This window comes from Epargyreus clarus, unplaced genomic scaffold, assembly GCF_041222505.1.
Source record: "Epargyreus clarus isolate Ecla_fem2 unplaced genomic scaffold, WU_Ecla_fem_2.2 ptg000007l, whole genome shotgun sequence".
Taxonomy (NCBI): Eukaryota; Metazoa; Arthropoda; class Insecta; order Lepidoptera; family Hesperiidae; genus Epargyreus; species Epargyreus clarus.
Window position 1 is genome coordinate 21,189,429 of NW_027332215.1, and position 10,684 is coordinate 21,200,112.

Consider the following 10,684-nt stretch of genomic DNA (forward strand, 5'->3'; position numbering starts at 1 on the left):
TGAATCATTGAACATCCATTTACGCAAAGGAAAACAAGCAGACTTTAAAACCTCTGTAACCTTATTACAAATATCTAATAAACATTTCCTATCGTCATGTCCCGTTATTAAGTCGTCAACAAAAAAATCCTCGTTTATAACGCGCTTGATGACGTCATCCGTGCATTCCGATGCTAGCTGCTTCAAGCAACGAATGCTTAAATACGGCGCGGACGCAGTGCCGTACGTCACAGTATTAAGCTGATATACACCGAGCTCATCGAATTTATTTTCCCGCCAAAGAATTAATTGTAAACTTCGTTGATCAGGTTGAATATTAACTTGCCGATACATTTTCTCGACATCGGCACAGGCGACGTATTTAAATTGCCGGAAACGTAATAATATAGAAACTAAATCATTTTGCAAACTAGGACCGATTAATTGGATATCGTTAAGTGATTTCCCTGATGTTGTTTTTACACTTGCGTCGAATACTACCCTAAGTTTAGTTGTGGTGCTATGTTCCCTAATAACACCGTGGTGAGGTAAAAAATAACTTGGTGAAGGAATTTCATATATGCGATTCATGTGCCCCAGATTTAAATACTCTTTCATAAATTCACAATATAATCTTTTATATTCAGGCTCACATAAATCCAATTTTCGTTCTAGTGCAAGAAATCTATGTCGCGCGATTGTGTACGAATCACCCAGTGTGTCACTAGCCTCTGAGAGCGGAATTCGCACGCAGAAGCGACCCTCGTTGTCTCGATACGATGTTTGCGTAAATAGCTGTTCACATTGAATGTCCCCTTTTGAAAGATTACTTTGTGGAGATATTTCTTCTAATTCCCAGAATTTTCTAAGTTGCATATCTAACGATTGTGAATAATTGCAATGAACTTCTTTTATTCGAGATTTATTATTATGTAATAAAGATCCGGAAATTATCCAACCTAATTTAGTGTTTTGTAAATAAGGACCACTACTTAAACGAACTAACCCGTCATTTAACAACTCCCAAAATTTATCTGCACCAATTAATAACCCTATTTCTGATGGTGAATAAAAGTTGGGGTCCGCGAATTTTATATTGTCAGGAATATTAATGTGAACCTTTGTACCTAAAGATGACAATTGAGCGGTTATTTGAGGCAACACTAAACATTTAAGGCGCGTATTGTAATTTGTAGTTTTAGACCTCAATGCTATTTCACATGACTGCGTGGATTGAGTCACCGAATTACCTACACCTGTGACTTGAACAGTGGACTGTAATAAAGAAACGTTTAATTTTTTACATAATGATTCGGCAATGAAACAATGTTGGCTGCCATTATCCAATAATGCTCGAGTAGTGTGATATTTATTGTTTTTATCTGCAATTTCGACTAAAGCTGTGGACAGTAATACAGTCTCTAATAATGAGTGAGGTGTATCTTTTGTTCCATTTAGCGCTATGGGCGTGTAAGTTGCGTGAGCTGCAGTGTGCAATGTAGCTGTATGTCTGTCATTCGCACTAGCTGTATCATGCAAAGAATTTTGTGATATTTGTGCGACAGCTGACGAAACGCGTGCATCTGTGTCGTCGCGACAATCACTGTGAATTAAGCTATTGTGTTTTTGAGTGCATAGTTTACACGGACCGAACCAACATTCGGCTACCGTATGACCTGCGCGTAAGCAATTACAAAGCTGTTTGTCGATAATGAACTTTAATTTATCATTAATGGATAAATTTAGGAATGAATTGCATGAATATAAAGGATGATTAGCTTTACACATAGTGCAAATTCGAACCCGTTTTGAATTAAGCGTTTTATTTTGCGTAGGCGTATTAGGCGTTTTATTTAGCATAGGCAAATTAAGCGATTTATTTTGCGTTAAAAGGAAGCTATGCGATTTATTATGAGGATTCGACGACTTTTTAGGGTTATTTTCAAGCGTATTTTTACTGTGTGATAAATTAATGTTTTCCAGTACATCGGCTTTGTCTTTAAGAAATTTTATTAAATCGTTTAGAGATAAACGTAAATCCGGTTGATTCTTATTGTTTATAATAGTGCATTTATAGTTTTCCCATTCACGTTCAGTAGAAGAATCTAATTTTGAGGTAATTAAATAAATTATTAATGTGTCCCAAGACTCGGTTGGTTCATCTAGGGTTTTAAGAGCACGTATATTTTTCAGAACATTATCAATTAATTTTCGAATTTGTGACGGTGATTCTTTATTTATTGAAGCGATTGAAAATAAAGATTTAACATGGTTTTGTACAAGTAAACGGTTATTATTAAATCTATTCTCTAATAAATCCCATGCAATCGTATAATTTGAAGCAGAAAATTCTAAGGATTTTACCACCATTAATGCGTTACCAGTGAGAGACGAGCGTAAATAATGAAATTTTTGTACATTGTCTATTTCTGTGGAATTATGAATTAAAGATAAGTACGTGTCACGAAACTCGAGCCAATGGTCATAGGAACCGTCAAAGGAAGGCAATGAAATGGTAGGTAATTTAATAACACTTTTAGAACAATTTTGATTTTGATTTTCTTTTACGCTTAATATACACTTAGATTTAGCCACATATTTATAATATTGATTTTCAAAGGCTTCTCTCTCAAATAATTCTTTTTCGATTTGACTTTCGGGTACTTTTATATCGATTTCGTCTTGAATTTCCGAAAATTCAAGTAGTAAAGAATCTACTTTTTGTAAACGCGTATTTAATTCCGTTTTAATTAACTCTGTTATTTGCAGGCCTTCTAAAGAATCTACATATTTAGTGAATAACGTAAACTTACCTCTAATGACACCCCTTTTTTTATTTAATTCCCGTATAAAATCCACCTCAGACTCAAATTGTGATATAGAATGCCTCTTTTTCCCCATTTTGGTGGTATGAAATCCGTGAAATACACTTCAACAACCGTTTAAGAACCTTAATGCGTAAATTAGTTCGCGCGCGATCGCCACGTGTCCTTGGCCGTTTCAATGTCAAACCGCGCTCGTAATGAATAAAGAAACGTATTATCACTTTTTTCTTCTACTAACACAAAGTAAAGCGTTAAAGGATTGAGAAAGGGATACCTTAGCCGACTCCACGCTGATATTCTTTAAGTTTTATGCTGCACCCGGCGCTGAAGGTCCAAATGTTTGTGATCTTACTTGTTTCTATGAAGACTCCGTCGAAGCACCCTTTCTCGCCCGATTTTGAATAATTTTTCTAACAGTTTATAACTATTTAACATGAGTTTTTATTTCTTATAAGACAAATTACGATGTAGTTTAGGCGGTTACTTTTTTCGAATGAATATCATCGCTAAGATGGCCGCGCGTCGTTTTCTCCCACTCTTCGTCGCGGTTATTATGTTGGCGGCAATGAAAAATGCATAGACAGTCAGTAACTAACATTAAATGTCTAAATTGATAAAATGGCGCTTTACTCGTATGTTCTGTCTCTTTTTTGCGAACATGTGAGGCAGACAGAACGACTTGAGCACTTACTTATTGTTACGTTTACTCAGTCTACTGAAGCAAACGGAAGAATATTGGATTGAGTAAACGTAACGTAAAATTGTGGGATGTTTTGAAAACTCGTGGTAAGGGCACTGTTCACGAGAGTAACGATAAGAGAAAAGGTAAGATAAGGTAAAGTGAATTGCTTTGCTAACTTCACAGAGATGTTTGAACCCAGCTAAGGATAGAAAATGCAAGAAATTGCGTTGATCGCAGCAATTGTAGATTGCACGTAGCTTACAAGAGATAGTTTGAAGGCATTTCCTTTTGTTACGTAGTAATTGCTGTGTGTAAATTTAAACTATTTTCATTCTTAAGATATTGCGGTCCTGTTTTCCGACTTCATTAACATTCTCTTTTGGGTTTAAGTTTAATGGGTATACATCCTTACTAATATTATAAATCCGAAAGTAACTCTGTTTGTCTGTCTGGTTGTCTCTTCTGCACGCCCAAACCACTGAAGCGATTTTAATGAAATTTTGTACAAAGATAGTCTGAGACCCGAGAAAGGACATAGGATAGTTTTTATTCCGGAAATCCCACGGGAACTAGGGATGGCGATCTTAGATCGATTAATCGGAGAATCGATCTTTTGGACCCAAAACATCGATTATTTTAATCGATATTAGTAAGGATTGAATCGTAAACTATGCATTTGATCAAGTGATGATCTTTAGCAAAGTTGAAGGTACGAATTTTCAATTTTATGTATGTTAGTTAGTATGTTATATTATTTTCTTTTAAACGCGGGCGAAGCCGCGGGCAAAAACTAGTAGACTTTAAATTAAAAGAGTAACCCAATGCTTGGTAATTGTTGAAGTGCCGTCTGAATCTGGACCGCGAAGCGTATAAGTCGATGCTCCCTGACACTGTGACAACCAAGTTACAAGTTGTAATTATATATCTATTTTTAACATTCTGTTGAACATTTCAACCACCGAGACCTCATGTGAAATGAATTTCCGACCTCAGGATATATATTGAATATAACATTTTTTAATAATTACTCTTACTGAAATGGAGAAAGCTAATCGGAGACTTATAATTTTTATCACACTATATTTTTTATATAACATAGGTGTAGCCGACGAGTATGCAATCCACCTGATGGTAAGGGGCTACTGCCGCCCATAGACACCTATAATTAACCCCAGATAACATTATATCTCCCTTATTAGGGATATATGGGTGTGGCGGTGGTACCGCCGAAGTGGAATCACATATGGTTCTACCACCGGACGTAAGCGTACGAAGATAATTTTTACCCAATAGCATTCAACTATGTCGTAGAACAACAATAGACCGAAAATGAAAAACATTTGATTTGTGGAGAACATAAACATGTTATCCACAAATTATTATTAATTGGTCGTTGAGTTGAGTCGTTGAAATATTTGAAATATAGCAAACGTCAAAAATCTGATATGGTGTTAGTGTGAAGCATCATGAAAGAATTCAATGTGACTTTTTAGTCCCTCTGCTGGACACGGATTTTTCCCAACACCTAGAGAAAGCCTCAAGTATAATTTACGATACTGCAATATGATTATTTGGAGAATATACAAGTATGGAGTATCCAGAGAGGAGATCCCTGCCCAGCGTCCAGTGGGACGGTAATGGGTTGATTTCATACAATGATTTTGTGCTTTTAATATAAAAATCATTGATATCGTACCTGTCTTTACTTTTCAATACGTCAGCAAATACAAAATCGAACGCAAATACTCGTAAATTCAACTAGAGCTTGAGATTGCCGTTCAACAATGGCAGAAAAGTGGCGATTGCCGTGCAGGCTGTCGCGTGGCGGAAAGTGGCGTGACGTCACTCACTTAAATATTATTGGTTTTGCACTAGCTTATTCCCGGAAAAAAACATTTGGTTTCAAATACTTTCAATTCTACTGTAGATACTATACATACATGTTGTTAACAACTGATTTTGACTATTATCTATTATTATATTTATGCCGGCTCTATTCTGCTATTTATAATTTTATAAGACAAACCTACTACCTTTCACATTTGAAAGTGTTAGAACTCTAGTGGTTCGACTCTGGCGGCAACATCACCAAACCCTTTTCTGCCTAATAATGCGCTGCTATTTTCGGGTTTGAAAGAAGTGGTACATTTACCACCTGTGTCTCCCAAGACATACTTTTCCGAGGCGTTCCAGTCTAGCGTTCAGGTTCAGGCAAGAATATCTAATCCTATCTGGGTTTGATTACAGATGTCCATGGGTGGCAGTGGCCACTTAACGTTTGCATGCTCGTATTCTTATTGTATAACGTATCAACCACTTCTTATTTATAAATTGTCTAATTTATAGATCAACCATCGGAGTCACTTGCAATTGCTAGTTTAAACCACATTTGTATCACTTGATCACTACCAATAAAGCTGGTACTACTCGTATTTACAATTAATTGAGCCCCATCACAATTCACCACTAATCTCACTTGAGAACTATGTTACCATTTGTATTAAACTTAAAGGAATTGTGCAGTTTGAGGTCCTACAAGTTTTTCTTTAAATTGCCTTGTCAGTTCGTATGTACCTGAGGATCTCAACTTCTTCCAGCTGGATATTAAATCATTTAAACCCAACCTTTCGAACTCATTTTATATCGTGATAACAGGACATATAAAAATAAAAGCATAACTCTTATATTCCTGTCGTTTTAGTTCGGGACCAACATGTATAATATGAAAGGTACTTTTATAGATGGGAGAACCCGCTGTGGTTCGACTCTGGCGGAACCACCGTCACACCAATGAGTATTTCTGCTTAATAACAGTAGTACGAAGAGCTGCTGTGTTCTGGTTTAAAGAAGTGGTAAGGGAGACATACTTGCGTCTGTGGCCGACCTCAGGAGGGAATATAATCTTATCTGGGGTTGATTACAGATGGAAATGGGCGGCAATAACCACTTACCACCAAATGACCTGCATGCTCGTGTCCTGCACCTATATTATAAAAAACTTTAACTTTTGTAGGATGAGAAAAAATATTTAATGAGCTAAGGAGGGTCTGTTGTCACAGAGGTCTGGGAATAGCTGACATCGCAGGAGTTTTAGAACGTTGTTAAAGTTGCGGTTAGTTTGTTCCAGTTTGGTTCCAGGTGACCTCTATATAGACGTTGTGTTCTAGTTGTACGAATTGGTACTATGATCTAACACGAGGGTAAGATTAGATGATATTATATTGGATAGCTTGTATCAGAACTTACACTTTTTTATATAAATATAATATAGAGACGAGTATTCGTCCACGCGTTACCTGTTACGTGGCTACTGCCACCCATGGACAACTCACATCAATTCCAGACAGGTCACGTCTTCGTACATGAGGACGGCCACAGATGTGCGGCTACCCTTGAGGACTAAGCTAGAGTGCCTCGTAGAAGTATGTCTCACTTAGCACATCATTTACATTACATTTACACGGGATTATGGGATGACATTTACATAGCAAGAGTTCCGTAATTAACTGTACGCCGACATACATATTTTAATTTGGAGCCATTTCATATTGCCCCAATAAATATAGTACCTTCACTATTCTTCATGTAAATAATTAAGGTACTATATTTGTTCACGTCTTCATAATGTTTTAAAATATTCAATAAGTACATATTTTATAAGTTTATTACTAACCTTAGAACAGAAAATAAACAAACATTTTCTTAAATTACAAAATAATACAGCAAAATTAAATAGATACTGGAGGCTTCTTCTTTGGTACGACAACGGCACGGCACGGCAACGACACCACATACAATGTCTAAGTAGACGACAGAAATGTTTGTTACGCAAATAACAGGTATTTCGCGTATCAAAAGAGAGAACAAAGTTCGTATAGGTGACAAATTATAATCGTTTTTTTTTATAATTTAGGAGCCGACGAGCATGCAGTTAACCTGATGTAAGCTGCCACTCATGGACGTTTGTTATCAACCTCAGATAGGAATTAATATTCCCACCTGAGGTCGGCCACAGGTGCTACTGCTGATGACTAAGCTGGAACGTCTCGGAAAATTATATCTACCTTACCTCCCCCTCACGACTCCTATGTATGTTTCTCAGTTTGTATGTCCGTGATTTATTTCAAAAACTACTGATCCAGTTGAGATAGAGTTTTGGTTATTTGAAAGGATATGTTATTAATACAACAGTATTGAAGAACCTTAGATCGATTAATTTCTGAGTGTCGAGATTTTTTTCGATTCATGATATACCTTTATTTCCTTTGGCAGAATAAAAATAATTTTCAATCTAGGAATCAATTAAGGAACAGTAGATAATATAATTGTGAAAAAAGCGTGGGGTGCTCCATTTAACAGTTTTCGAAAAATTTAAAATTATTTTTACTTTTTAGTTGATTTTATCATAAAAGCGTATATTTAGTTTTTTAAACTATACTTATTTTATTATTTATAACAATAATTGTTTGCAATCTAGTAACTTTGCGATGAACTTCCTCTCAGGCGCTCAAACAATCTCGCTTCGAAAATCGTTAATCCTGCGGATGTTGATAAGGGGAATGGTACAAAATTATTAAATCGTGTATTGTCATCGGTTTTTGATAATTCTTCAAAGTTTTGAAATAAACTGAACGTTCAAAGTGGATAGAAATCGGGTTCAAAGATTCCGTTACGTAGTTACATACATACATACAACCCAAGCTAATAAAAGCGTGTTAAAAATAGTGCGCTTAGTTTTATACATGGTGGTGGTACATAGTCTTTCTTGTTCCGTGGTGGTATAGGGGTTTTCTATATATGTAGATTAGTATCTATGGCCGCCGGCCGGCATTGACAGAACTAATAGAAAATCTGAACGTCGGTACAGACTGCTGTAAAGTAACATGCAATGTAACACTCAGTAAAGAAATGTAACAGAATTCGCGTAGTGTAGACGCCTTACGCGCACGAACCGTGCACATAACGCGCGCGAGCAGAGCGTTTCAACTCGTGCGCGCCGCGATCCGGCATTTGTCGGTTTTTCCGGACATGAACAATCATCGTCGCTAATATTTGGTCGCCACGATCCATTCTTTTCGGTATTCTGAAGATGGTAGAACCTTTTGTAGTTCGACTCCAGCGGCACCACCGCCACACCTGTTCCTACCTAATAACAGCAGTGTTAGGTTGTTGTGTTCCGGTTTGAAGGGTGTGGTAAGGAAGACAGACTTTTCCGAGGCGTTCCAGCTTAGTCCTCAGGGGTAGCGGCGCATCTGTGGCCGACTCAGGTAGGAATATCTAATCCTATCTGGGGTTGATTACAGATGTCCATGGGCGGCAGTAGCCACTTACCATCAGGTGGACTGCATGCTCGTCTGCTACTCCTATGTTATAAAAAGAAAAATAACTCCACAGGCTGAGCCATGTTCGCCGCGAGCTTGCTGGAAACAGATGTGAGTGGGTATATGCTTAGTTCGTGCGTGCGCTGTGTCCACACTCATGAAAAGCTCCTTTCATGTTACATTGCATGTTACGTTACAACAGTCTGTACCCACCTTAATAGAATCGGTACCGTGTCGTGTCGTTGTCGTTCCAATGAAGAAGCTCCCATTCTCGGCGGAACCGATGCATAACCAGACGTCCTTATTTACTCCTGACAGTATAATAGAATTGTGACTTTCAATTTCTTCCATAATGGTTCTTCTTTGTACTTCATGCATCCTGCTTTCAAGACAGCGCTTCGAATTTTTCTGCAAAATAGAAATTGTTTTAATTTTTTATCGTAAAGTTTCTGTCTAATAATCAGTGGACCGGATGCACTTCTTTCATAACGAAATTAAATAAAAACATCTAGCTGTATAGAGTTCTATAGTGGCAGAACTCCTCATAGTTTGAGTGCGGAGGTACTTTTGTTACATCTTTCTGCCACTTAGCAGCAATGTACCCATAACGTTGGTTTGTCAGTAGCACTACCATGAGTTTACAAAAGTATTACTCGCTAGCGACTGCGTAAAATAAATGTATGAAAAATTGTACAGCGCCTCTGGTGGTTACTCGTAGAACTAAATTCCGTAGTGTGAGCCACTCGTAACGTAAAAACCTATCGAAATCAAATCGCTAGCGAATGTCATTATGATCTATTGCCATACAAATTCGGTCCCATGAGTCATTAATTTGACAGACGTTGTCAAGAAATACCGTAACGATAGTAGTTATGTTATTCACTAGCAAAATGACAATAGTTTTCTATTTACAATTTCTATAGTGGCGTTTCTATGCCAACTCATGGTAGTGCTAAGTTTGAATAGAGTAGTAAGTATTTAATTACTTGACGTTTGACATTATTATGGTTTAGTACAATGAAATGTAATGGAATTGTGCTACAGCGTTGCCTAGCTAGGTATTTAGGTTGCCCTGTTTTTCATTTCCCACTTTTGGGCAAAGAAATGGAGGAGGCCTGCACACAGCTCCGATACAGAATGGTAATAAGCGCGACGGTATGAAGTCACGACGTTCATACACATCTGTATTTAACACCAAATATTCAAGTACTCGGCATCAAGCGACAATACTTATTATTGTATGTCTGTGGTTACCTTTAGAACGCAAATATATCATCACTGGAAAGGCTGAAAGTCTAACACGTATAGTGGCGCCTTTGTGTATTAGACTTTTAGCATTTCCATTGTATGTATACGTTGCTCTCTTTGAGAACTAAGTTATAAAATGCTATTGAATAACAAAGATTTTCAGAATAGCTAAACACGTTTACGACCCATCTCTGGTAGAATAGAACTGTAATTCTATCCTGGGTTGATTATGGTATTAGGGTAGATGTCCAGGGGCAGCAATTGCCACTTTGCTACTAACTATCCAATGGATTGCATTCTCGTTTCCTACTTTTATAAGATAAAAGTACTAAATAATGTTAAAAATAAAACCCACGGTAAAATGACCCAAGTAAAATCGTTAATCCCGACGATCCTGATGCCGAATGGAATAAAAATATTAAAATCGTATAAATATAGTAATCGGTTCATGATAATTGTTACGAATTTTGATGCTCAAATTGGGTAAAAATCAAGTTCAAAGATTCAGTAACATACATACACATACATACAGGGCAAGGAACTAAAAGCGTGGTAAAAAGAGTATTAAATCTGTTGTTACATAGTACCCACTAGTGATATACAGATGTGGAGCGAAGGGATATTTAAAG